The sequence below is a fragment of the Cyrtonyx montezumae genome, unplaced genomic scaffold, assembly GCF_038088225.1.
Source record: "Cyrtonyx montezumae isolate F1298 unplaced genomic scaffold, pur_monq_1.0 scaffold_2, whole genome shotgun sequence".
In the NCBI taxonomy this organism is placed as follows: domain Eukaryota; kingdom Metazoa; phylum Chordata; class Aves; order Galliformes; family Odontophoridae; genus Cyrtonyx; species Cyrtonyx montezumae.
In genome coordinates, this window is record NW_027071936.1 from 36,321,798 (window position 1) to 36,335,430 (window position 13,633).

The following is a 13,633-nucleotide window of genomic DNA, read 5'->3' on the forward strand; positions in this document are numbered from 1 at the left end:
TCCTGTCCCAGAGTATGAGGCAGGCTAAAGCAAGATCTAAACCCCAGATAGTTTGATTAAGTATCACACAGCCAGCCACACCATGAGCCGCCTACAGTCACTGGTCATAACAATTAGACAATCCCCTGTCACAGAAGGGTGGAGACAGTAACTGTTTCCTGCCTTAGTTGTTCTTGTTTGTTATTTTAAACTGGGAAGCCATCTTACTGCTAACGCTCTTGAAGTGTTTGTTCAAGTGGAAAGGGAACATTCAATACAATTAGAAAAACAATTTGCGACAAGTTTTTCATACTTCATGCAACAGGCTCCAAAATTCATTGACATAGGTAAAGAAAATCACTAATATCCAAAGGCAGTTCAGATCTAGACTCAAGAATATTTAATAGTCACCAACCTAGGAGGTCTGCTGGAAAGGAAAAAACCTGATTCAGTTGTAGCTCAATTTCTCATTAGAAGGGATTAGAATGAAATTTTCATAGAAGCCTCTAATTCCTAAGAGATCTACCATCCTCATCTCAAGCATCTGTTATGGTCATCAGAGAAATGGTAGTACTTTAGAAAGACCACAAACAATCCAATATGGCAATTACTACATAAGATTTTTCTGCTTGATAAAATGTTAAACAGCCCATCTGATGCTGCTGTCAAGATGCAATTCTCAAACAAAGCACCAAATAAACATTTGTGTATGGACAATATGAAAAACTGGATATGCTCAGTAACAGCAAAAATTAATATTCAACTCCAAAAGGTATGCAAAATTACATAACTATGGCCCGAGAATATCCAACTGACCCCTACAGGAATTCGTTTTTTTGAGGATTTTCTTTTTTTTTTCCTCCTCTTAAAGACTGTGGTGAAGACAAAACTTCTTCACTGCGCTGTAAAATCAGGTTGGAGGAGGCAGAGTTCATTACCTAATTTTTTAGATCAGTGTGAACGTTCCACTACTCAGTAAGAGAGGGCAAAAGAACAATAAGATGATTTTCTTTCAAACACCATTTCTTCGTAAAGCAAGAAACACAAGTGTCTTAGAACCAAATGAAAGGGAAACCAAGGAATATTAAGAGTGACAAACACAGTTGAAACTCTCCTTTCACAAGAGAGAGGAATTTCCTTTCAGAAAGAGAGAGAGCAGGAGAATACTGTTATTGTTCACTTTTTTCTTCAAAAAAAGTAGTAATACACTGAACAGGTGATAAGTAGTCTCATGAGATAACAATTTCTTCCTTTCTGTCAACACAACTATCATATTTATATAAACCCTACACAGAACAGAAACAAAAATATGTAATTTCACAAAATAATTGTTTTAAACAAAAACAAGAGAGGTTTAGATTGGATATTTAGATTGGATATAAGGAAAAAAAATTCTTACACTGAGAGTGGTAAGGCACTGGAACAGCTTGCCCAGATGTCCCGTTCCTCAAGATACTGGTCAGGCAGGACAGAGCTCTGAGTACCTGATTGAGCTGCAGATGTCCAACTTCCCTGCAATGAACAGGGACTATACGGCCTTTCAGGGTTCCTTTCATCTCAAACAATTCTGTGATTTTATGTTCAGCTTTCTTAAAAGCTGAGTACTAAGTATCTCAGTCATGACAGACCCACAGTGTCAGTAACGGAGCCACTGTCAAGCATTTCAATAGGTGAAATTCATGTAACACACTAGTCAGTATTCAGTAGAGCAGCAGTGACTAATTTTACAAACCCTACCTAAAAGGGCAGCCTCTAAACTTACCTATTCTAAGTCATTCCTGCCACTGTATTTAGCAGATATTAAAAGGAAAGCACTTACACCAGGAAGTGGTGTAAAATCCTGAGTTGTCTTGGACACAATGAAGTCTCACTTGCTTTTAATGCTTGTGGGACCTGGGAAGTCATACAAGAAAATATTTGTAAAGATGCTTGGTAACTCAGTAAGAAGCAAACAAAAGTGAGATGTAATCTTTCATAGATCTTCTATATTCTATAATCAGAGACTAGAATAGAGGACTAAGAGCTCTGGAAAGGTGATTTTCCTTTTACCTTCACAACTTATTCAGGAAAATAATACAGGTCTGAGGCATTCTGTACAGGAAGGATGGAACAGGAAGCTGGTGGAGCAAGTGCAGAGCTTGGACACCAGGATGTTCAGAGGACTGGAGCAACTCTCCTATGAAGGAAAGTTGAGGGAGCTGGACTTGTTCAGATTGGAGAAGGCTCCAGGAAGACCTCCTTGAAGCCTTCCAGAATGGAGCTCACAAGCACGGAGAGGAATGACTTCTTAACACAGTCTGATAATGATAAGACAAAGTGAAACAAATTTTAAACTACAATAAGGAAAATTAAGTTACATTTTTAGGAAGATGTTTTTTATGCAGAAGGTGGTGAGGAACTGGCTGCCCAGAAGGTTATGGATGCCCCATTCCTGGAGGTGCTCAAGACCAGGTTGGATGGAGTAGCCTGCCCTAGTAGCTGGCAACTACACCTAAAGCAGGAGGTTGAAACTGGATGATCTTTAAGGCCCCTCCAAACTAAGCTATTCTGTGATTTTCCATAGAAACTTATGCCATATTTAGTAGGATATAAAACTAAAAACATGTACAGAAACACTGGATATTTATTCAACATACTCATCACATCCATTATACATCTGTCTTTAGCACCCTTAAAAAAACTTTTGGACAAGTTAAACAAATTCCCACACTCCAGAAAGCGTTCAGCTCTGTGAAGGAGAGAAGAGAAGCCAGGAGAAACCAAAGACAGATAGGCTTTAGGAAGATACAGCAAAGCTAGAAGGGAGATGATCAATTCCATTTCTTGAAGAAAGCATTCAGCTTTCCAACATATGGGGAGAAGTAGCTTATGTGGCAGGGCGGGGGAGGAGGAAAAATTGAAGCTTTTGTCACTCAATAGGCTGATTCTTCTGTTAAGGCCACTTTCATGCACATATTGTGTGGTAATCACCTAAAACTTTCATATAACATTGTCTTTACAAACCTAAAATGTAATTTAGGTTTTTGATCTAGGATGATCCATAAGAAAAGAAATTGATGGCCAATGCTGTCACTTTTGACTCCCGTTAAATACTTAAACTGAAGAAAGTGAAAAAAGATTTTGTACCTGCTAAGCTGACTAAGCTCTCACTGAGAAATGTGAAATTATGCAAATGTAGACTTCAAGAGCAACTTCCTCCTATTATATACACACAACTAGGAACAGAAGGTCACACATTGGTTAGCTAAGCTTCACTACAAATACAGTGTATTTGGGAACCACAAAATGGTATATAAAGATTTTACATAAGTTAACAGCAGCTATAGCAATGACATGAATTTGTGACTTCTAAAATGACTGCTAGCTCTTAGCTGATTTAAAGAGAAATAAGCTGCTGTTCTTCCCGACTTAGATGAGATAGGAAATACTAGAGCACTCTGGGCAAATAGTGCTCTTTCTAAAAATGATATTGACTGTTTTCTCAGGTCAAAAGCAAGCATAAATGTGGAACACCTCGATACTTCGTAATACCCAAAGCTTCTTAGCTACGTTTAATTAAAGTCACATGTCTTCCCCTGATGAGCAGCACATGAAGCTTCAGTCATACACATTGAAATGTTTTCTTAAGCATTTGCTCACAAGTCACATTAGAAGACGTTGAAGTTCCACTAGGTCTAGTTTCTGAATGTGACAAATTGGACAGAGGAAAATCTAGTTTGCATCACTCAAACATTAGAACCAACAGTTCAAAGCTTATAAAAAGCATGGCATTCCTATCTACACTTTCAGAGTTCAGAAGCACAGTTTCACAATTTTGTTAACATTTATTGATAAGATGGGCAACAAAAATAGTTTTCTGTTAATACTACTCATAAGGGAGCAAGAAAAATATCAGTAGGTATTAATTCCCAGAGGAATTCCCCAGTAAATTTAAAGTTAATATTAACATGACATGCCACTTTGACATCAGCACCACATGTACTTTGTATAGATTGGTCTGATTCCCTCGTTTTGCAAAGCAAAACCTTTCACATTGTGTTTTACCACATTGTTTACAAGGTTTTACACTCTATACAGTAGATATCTACAATTATGCAATTTTTTTTTAAAGTGTCATGAAAATTTATATTCTTATAACTACAGATTTCATATTCACAATGCCTCATTAGATGTTCCCCTTCAAGCACAGACAAGTGCTGGTAGCATGTAGTAACACTATAAGGCAATGGAAAGCATAGCTACAGTAGTGGGGTAGCAAAGTCCCAGGCTGCAGCATGTGAGGATATGCTGAAACACAGCAGCCACAGACACAGAAATGAAGGAAGAATCTACTTACTCTTGGAAGGCCTCAGGTATGCAAGGACACCCTTGCCTCCACTGCCATCCCTTAAAAGAGGTCTGGGAAGGGGTGGATTCTGGCTCCACCCCTTCCAGTCACTCAGCTGTATTGAATGCACCTGAGCTTCCCTGGGTTGGCTCTGCCTTCCCACCAGGTGCTCAATCACTGGATCAGGCCATGACTTAGCATTTCCACTACACATGTTGACATTCACATGTGCCTTGAATTACATAGTTTTACTGTATTTAAATTACTACTAAGATGTATTTCATTTGCAAGAAATACTGAACTTTGCATTGAAGAGTAAGTATAGCATTATATATAATGGGCATTAAAACTCCAATATTCCTCACATTAAAGTATGCTGGGATATTTGACCATTCAAATAATCAGGCATGATCATTAATATTAGAGCCAGATGCAAAAAAGAAGAAATTCCAATGGCTAGATTTTCAAATAGTCTGAGTTTTATCTTCTTAATGCAACTAAAACCCTCTCTCCTAAAAAGAGAACTCTGATGACAAGAAGCAACTGTTTTGTCTTCAGATGTTCTCATTTTAACCATGAGTTTTAAACTGTTCTTTCAATAAATGAAGGAAAAAAATCCAAATTTTATGATACAGTAGCTCTCTATGTTTTTACAAAAGATTCTTTTGCTAGCAAGTCATGATATTGCTGCTATTTCTGTCGTGAAAAGAAATTAGTATGAAGAATTAACATACATATTTCTGTCGTGAAAAGAAATTAGACAAGAAAAGAAGGAGAAGATTTGTGCTGCTACTGGGTTATCACATACCTTGTCTTATACAACAGCTTGCAACAAAACATGCATTAGCAATCTTCAGGCAAAAAAAAAATCTAAATCCACAACTGAACTTTGAAAAAATGTAACTTTTATCATAATTCAAATGAGACTACATTTTCCAAACATCTTGCACTCTTCCACAAAGATTTCCAAAAGTTTTCCCTTTTAGACAAAGTCTGAGTACTACAATAACAGACTTGTGGCAATTGCAAGAATACCAGCAGGTAAACAGGACATAGATATAGAAACAAGATCAGAAAACTTTAAGACTTAATGCAGCAATACCTGTAAATGAGTGCACTGACTTGCCTTCCTTTGAGTAGTCTCCTTACTTATAACAGCACATTGAATTCACTGAACTAGCTACATTTGTTTTAATTTTTCCAAATTGCAAATACATCTCCTGGCTTCAGTTCAGTGAAACTTGAACCACTGTACCTGAATCTGATTTCCCTTGCAATTACACTAACACCTAAGCCGTAATGGAAGTTTTCAGTATTTCTAAGACTAACCTCTATTTTGATCAATGCACTTAGAATTTACAAGATCAAATCCCTATAAACATGCCCCAGCCTACTTTATATTTCAGTGGGTGAAGAACTGGCTCATCAGCAGCCATACACCAGACTCAAGGAGTTTAAAACAGGTGCCCTTGTCATTTTTAAACTGGCAGCCTAGTTCCAGCTATACTTTCAGCATTATGCATCTGCAACATTATGGAGAACGGACTACAGCTTCTTAAACATAACCATAAGGTACATTAAAATGACAGAATAACCAAGGTTGGAAACCATGGTAACCCTACAAGATCATCCAGTCCAACCACCTACCTATCAGCAGTCATTCTCACTAAACCATATTCCTCAACATTATGTTGAAACATTCCTTAAACACCTCCCTGGGCAGCCCATTCTAGTGCCTGACCACCCTTCTGGAGTAGTATTTTCCTAACATCCAGTCTGAATTTCCCCAGTGCAACTTAAATCCATTCCCTCTCATCCAATCACTAGTTACATGGAGAGGAGACTGACCTCCAGTTTACTACAACCCCCCTTCAGGTAGTTGTAGAGAGCAGTAAGGTCTCCCCGGAGCCTTCTCTTCTCCAGGACTGAACAATCCCAGCTCCCACAACCATTCTTCATAAGGCCTGTGGTTCAGGCCCCTTACCAGCTTCATTGACCTCTGGACGTGCTCCAGGGCCTCAGTGTCTTTCTTGCAGCGGAGGGCCCAATGCCAAATGCAGTACTTGAGGCGCAGCCTCGAGTACAGGGGGACAATTACTTCCCCGTTCCTGCTGGCAACACTATTTCTGATACAAGACAGGATGCCATTGGTCTTTTTGGCCAGCTGGGCACACTGCTGACTCATGTTCAGCCAAGCATCCAGGTCATACATACCCCCAGGTCTGTTTCTTCTACACAGTTTTCCAGCCACTCTGCCCCAAGCCTGTAGCATTGCCTGAGGTTCTTGTGGCCAAAGTGGAGGATCCAGCACTACTGCGCCAAGTTCCCAGCATAGGGATAGCCATACTTAGATCTCTAGGTACACGCTTCACATATTCTTTATGTTCTCCAAAAAAAAAAAAAAAAGAGACTACACAGCCTCCCAAAAAGATATTCCACCATTTCATATTTTTTCCCTACAGACTAAGTAACTAAAAACCTACTTCTAAGCCATCTTCCTAGCATTGAAGTCCATTGTTCTACTCACCACATAAGACCATTATTTTGTTTCTAGAATAGATTAGTAAACTGTTGTGCCACCCTGCAGTGTTCTCTCCCTTAGGTTAAAGAATCAAGTCCATTCAGTCATCCTTCATGTATCATCTTCCTAAGTATCTAAATACTCAGTGCTTTCCTTTATTCTCTCAGCAAACAATCTAATTCTTTCTTGAAACATAATGCTGAAACCATAGCATTCTGAATGAAGTCTTACAGTGAGAAGAGCAAAAGCTGGGGTCCTTCTTGGTACAGTCCTATTCAAATTTTAGCAAAACCATAGCAGTTAAATCCCCTGACTCACTGTAAGTACTGAATATCTCTGCAGAACTTATGCTTAACCCTATTGCCATATTTGCACAGGTGATTATCACCACCAAATAATCACTCAAACCCATTGAACTCACCTGGTACTTTTTAGATCATTCCTAATTTACCAAAACATTTTGAATTCTAATCCCACCCTCAAATGATATTGCAGCTCACCCCATTTTTAGTCCTTACTACCCTTTAAAGAAAAAAATAATAACAACCATCATGTCAAGGAAATATTCAAACAGAAGCAGGCTCCAAACAGACCTGAGAAAGGAGAAAGTTTGTGTGATAGAGCCTTCCGCTGCAGCCACAAATCACTAGCAACTATTCTAGGGTAAAATTGCCCAGCTGACTTTGTACCTACCTTACAATAGCTTCACCTAGCTCATGTGTCTTGAATTCATTATGGAAGTGTTGTGTAAGACTTTTAAAAGCCTTTCTGAAGCCAGAAAGCAGAAGGATTTATTGCGTTGCTTCTATCCACAGATACATTGCCCTGCCACAGAAGGCAGTTACATTAGTTAAATGTGATTTGCTCTTGAAACATTTTTGGCTGTTCTTCATCCATTATTTCCTAGATACTTCCAAACTGTACGTTAATTTGTTCCAAAATGTTGCAAGAGAGTAAAATCAGTTTGACTAGTCTACAAGGTCCCCTGCTCCTTTTCTTTTGCCATCCCTCTTTAAATAAATAAGCGTTGTCCCTTTATTCATTGTTGTTGTTTTGTTGGGTTGGTTTTTTTTTTTTGGGGGGGGGGTTGTTTTTGTTTTTGGTACCTCCACCACCCTCAGCAAATTTAGAGAGATACTAAACAGAATAAATCATTTTGAAGACAGGGCCAGATGACATGAAAAGAAATTCAAGTTTTACTTCCCTACTCATACAGAAACATCAACCCTTTTCGAGATGATTTTAATTGCATCTGCATTTAACAGGATGATTATCTGAATTCTAAAATATTAACTGCACCAGCTGCAGCATATAATTGACCCATTCAGTGTTGATGGATACAAAACAGTCAAAAACATCAGCATTCTCAGCATCCATCCTCAGAGGGACAGACAAACATCGCATATTACATCCAGAATTTCACCCTCCTGAACCACAGGCAGTATCGTTCAACCAGAAAAAAAATGGAGGAAGAAATCCTTCAAGCTTCCAGGCTGGACTGATCACTCAAGAGACACAGCTTACTCAGATAAACGTCCAAACTCAAGGTTGCTTTTTGAATTGATGCTCCTGAGGTTTACTCAAACCAATCATTAGTCACTACCATTTATTAGCTTGCAGATAAACTGAAATAGATCCTGGGAAAGAGAGAAAAACATTCTCTCAGGACCCTGATTATTAATTTTATTTATTAAAAACATTGAGCTAAGGCTAAATTAATAGCTTTCTACATATCTAGGAGAAAGTTGGAGAGAAAGAATGCTCTAAAACACTGTGAAAGCAGGTCTTTCCCATATGTACGCCTCTGAAGAGGCCACCTCCTATTACAGGCCTCACAAAATCGGGACCATAAACATCAGTGAGCATTAAACACCACTACATGGGAATGAGGCACGCACAGGGTTATTTGGAAGGCATACCAGAGGACTGCACCAGCACAGCCCTTCAAAATGACCCCTGCCACACTGATTCTTGGACCCTAAACAGGCAGGCATGCACAAACAGACACTGAATTTCTCATGTCTGACAGATGGGAAATTTGGAGCTGACTAAACACATGCCCTACCCTATATTCTTAACACAGATAGCACTTTATTGACCCCTGGCTGATGGAAATGCCAGAAGAGTACCATCTGAATGTGACCCCTTAATGTAGTCCATGTGTGAAAACCTTAAGAAACTGTTCTCTTTCCAGTGGAGGCCAGGAAATGAATGAAAAACGCCCACTGAAGTCAAGGGATTTACATTGGCATAAATCTGACACACAGAAAAGATTAGAGACCCAAAATCAGTCCTCCAAACAGAGGCCAAAGAGATCTCAGGCAAAGAGTTTCTCCATTAGTTTCCATACACATAGGCACATAGTTCCATTCGGAAATGAGAAATAGCCAGTGTCATGATCTGTAACACTAACAAATATAAAATATTGTTATTTCAAACAATAAGAAGTCCTCTAAAAAACACCAGGGCTTTTTCCCCCCCACATGCCCAAACACCTTTTCATGTTAACTAAGTTTTCCAAGAGTCCGGGCACAAGGTACTGAAGCTGCATAGAAATTCAGTAGAAGACTGGCCACTAAATCTTATTTTAAAAACCCAATCATTTGTAATTACTAATTATTTGTAGAAAATAAATCTTCAGATGCATGTAATTCACTATGTAGATATTCCCAATACATATGATCTTTGCAAAAAAAAAAACTGTGTTTGCTTCAGCACAAATATATCTATACACCACCATTTATAGATTACAGCGCTGTGATTCATTACCAAAAAAGTCAATTTTCTGTTCACTCAGTTGAGGTAAAGGATATTAAAATGAATTCCAATTTACACATTGATTATCCAACAACATCCTCTTACTGACATCTTTATGTAAGAAATACGCTTTGAGAAATGTGTTTGGCAAATAATGCTCTTACAGATTCTCGTTATTTCAGAAACATTACTTCTCTGAGGAAACGCTAGATCTAGTAACAGAAATATCTTTAAATCTTTTAGATAGCCAGTCCACAGGGAAAGGTTTAAGAAAGGATCAAAGCTTGTCCTTTCAGCTTGAATTATTCCATTACAGCTGAATGTGACATAATTACAAGAGATGCTGGATGTGGAATCTCATCAGGATTATCTGACACTCATCTTTGTTGAAAAAGTCCCCCCAGCTGTTGCTCCAATAGCACAAATGCGACAGGAGTGCAGAGCTCAAAGTAGCTGCAAGTGACTGCTGCTTTGGGTTCTTTGGGACACACGGCAAGTTTTCAGCCACCACAAATACTAAGGATGTTAGGACTGACTTACAGGCAAGAAGGGATACCAAGTACATTACTCCACTTCTGAATAAGAAATTAATTTATAGCAGCCAGAGTAAACTTGTAGCTTTGTTATTTAGATGATGCATACAAATAACTCATCCTTCAGTATTTGAAAGTCAACATAATTCAGTGCCTACATTTTTACCCACAAAAAAAAGAAAATTCTGCTATTGAAAACAAACACGTCCAGTATAAGACAAAAATACATTTCTGCTTACGACAATTAAGATAAAGCACTTTCTCCTTAAAATCTACATTTTTCTTTACTCTTGGTGCCTACTAAATCAGTACATACAAGCATAAATAGCAAAGAACAGGGGTTTTCTCCTTATAGTGTCACTATAGAGTGTGTGTGCATTTTTTTCCCCCTAATTCTGTGAAGGGAGCTCAATTGTAAACTATAACATCAAACATCAAATCTCAAATAATTACCCATTCCAGAGGATTTGGTAGCTGTAAAAATACTTTTCTTTCCTTCCTTGTCATGGATTACATTTCCTTCATACATTATTAATGAAGTTAAACTACTAGTAACATGCCAAATGTGCTGCATAGGAGATTTGTGCCTAATCCAGCACAAAACAGGCCCAGTCACATAATGATAGAAAAAAAGAACAAATGTCAACAGTTTCACACTGGGACTAGATTAAGCAGACCATACTTACTGATTTCTTACACAGGGATTACCTCACTTTTAGTGCTATGAGAAGACAGGCCACACTTCTATGTTACTAACACAAAACTGCACCTAAAAAAGGTCCCAGAATATGCTTTCAGACAGACACACACACACACAGGCTGCTGTTTATTAAACATGGCAGCCAAACTCTCTTCAAGGTGATGGACAACAAAAGGACACCAATAGTAACATACCAAAAATGCTCTTACTCCTTCAGATCCCAGTCCAGCTTACAATGAAAACTGTGGATAGTCCTTAAGGGGTTATTACTTACAATCAGACTCAAACAGCATCCCAATTAAACTAAACTAATTGGTGTCTGTAAGGTTTACCCTACTAATACAGAAAACTTTTTTTTTTTTTGCTTCAGACCCAAATCACACTAGCAGCCAACAAGTGTCAGCCTGATAACTTAAGTGCTCACTGAAGCCAGAACTGCGCTCACTCTGAAGCACTCACAGGTCCGGGCATTTGGCACAGAACTGCCTGTCAGCTAAGCAGTAAAAATTTCCACAACCAGAATTTGCCTTCTGTTTTTTAATCTCCTCTCTATGAGAGATATTCTCTAAACTCCCCTATGATGGATGCAGGCGTTTATTGAAAAAGTATAATTCAAGGCACAGTTTTTTGAGGTGGATAATATTGTCCTAGGATGCTTACTACCACATCAGGAATGTGAAGGCCATGACGCAGGCTGCAGAACCAGTGAAAACTCACTTTGTCATTTCAGATATGTTCAAAGTGTTCAAAGAGTATCTGTCCCAGCAGAGCAGGGGAGATCAAGTGTCATCTGTCCACACCATCCTGAACTTGATGCTAGATTGGGTATCAGCCCCACTCCTGCAGCTGGCACGAGCTGCTGGCAGCAGCACACTATGTGCCACGTTAGGTTCACAGCAGCACAGCTGAGCACCCGCGCTGATCCTGACCTCATTAGTGCGTGCCCTGGCCTGGCAGAGAGGACTGATGAATCACAAACTACATTTGCAGCTCCAAGTTGCTCCTTACAGCAGGGCAGCTTTGCCTCTCAGCTTTTATACTGTGCAGTCATAGCTGCCTGGTCTCTGGAAGTTCCCATCCCCTTTGTGGCATCAAATCATCTGCACGTGAGGTTGTACTCACACCCGACCTTTGAAGAGATGCTGATTTTATAAACCAGAACGGTAAATGCATGCACAAGGTTGAGATTACCAGCCTCTTCAGAGGTTAGGGTAACTCTCTTCAGAGATCTAGATGGGAACCAATAAACAGCTCAACAGTAATGCAAGGGGAAGTCATATTGAATAGAAAAATGCCTTAAGCTGATTCCTCCTCCAACCAAGGGGAGAGCCACCCCATAATCAACCTGCTGCCTACTGAATGGATATCTTGTCTATGAGAGGTCCCTCACCATGCATTTGACTAAATGGAGCAAATAAAAACAAAAAAGTTATTCAGCACACTGTATACTTATTCTGAGCTCAGAGGAAAAATGTGAAAAAGAAGCAGATGGAAAATTACCTTGTTCAAGGCTCCAAGTATTGATAAACTAAGTTAATGATATAGAGTTACACAAAAATTCATTTATTAAAAGCCTGTGCTCAAAAAGCATAAGCCACTGTACAGAGATCAGCTTTTTAGTTTATTAGGGCCTTCCACAAAAACCTACATATGAAACAGCATATTGTATCCACCACTCAACCTTAATTTCATTTCTTCTTGCATACTTGGCCTGTGGGAGGAACAGAATGGGAAACAGCCTAAGGCAGAAGAGGAAAAAAAATAACCTAAGCACATGCTTAGGAGAGATTACTGAGTTGCATCAACCTCTCCATCAGGAAAAAACCCACAGACTGCTGCAGACAGCACCTCCATGGTGCCCTTCTGCTCCACACAGAGCATAAAGCTGCTTGCTCACCTAGGAGATCTGGAGCACACAGACTCTGTGGAGCAGCTCTGCTGGAGCTTTTGCACATACCCTGTGAAACACAGCTTCTCCTCACTGCAGAAGGGGCCTATGAGGAAAGCACTAGTCAGCATCAAATTCTTTCCACAGCTCATGGACATTTTTTAATCCAGCCTATTTCCTTTCTAGTTCAGGGCCTCAGATTTTTCTAAGCAACATTTGGACCCCACAGGCTGCAAGAAATACTGTTCCTGAAGAAGTTAAATAGGAACATTAGAGAACATCCTAGCACAAATTTTCCCAGCTTTGCAAAACTCATAGGACCACATGACTCCATTGCACTGTCTGATGATGACACTGAAAAATAAATTTTAAGTTCAAGTTTGTGCAACTTTTCTGGCACACTTGCAGTTAAATATTGATTTTTGATCTCATGAAATGCATTAAGTATGAAGTGTCTGGCTTCAAAGCAATATAACACCATTAAGTGTATGCTCAGCTTCAGTAAATTCTAATTTATAATTGCAGCCTATGCTTTATCCAGTTTCAAAGTAGTCACCAAGTCAGAGAAGTCATTACATTTCATTTAGTAAAAAGAGCACATCCCAAATGAGGTGTCTTTAAAGAAAAGAAACAGGACAACTTGTGCTGACATTTACCCTTTGTGCTATGCAAAGCTCTCCTGATTCATCACCTGTTCATCTGCTGCTGACACATCACTGGCCAACATCTGTTTGCATCTTAAATCATTGCCTTCCTATGAACTCTCCCTAGTTATGTTCCCTTGGTAAAAGTATGAGCCCCATTCCTACAAGGCCTACTGGGATGAACGCTAGGAACTACTGGAGAGTTAGATTATTACGTTTGTGTACCATATTTTGTTATTGTTGCTATTCTGTTGGTTACTGTTAATTTTTAACAAAGACAGTTT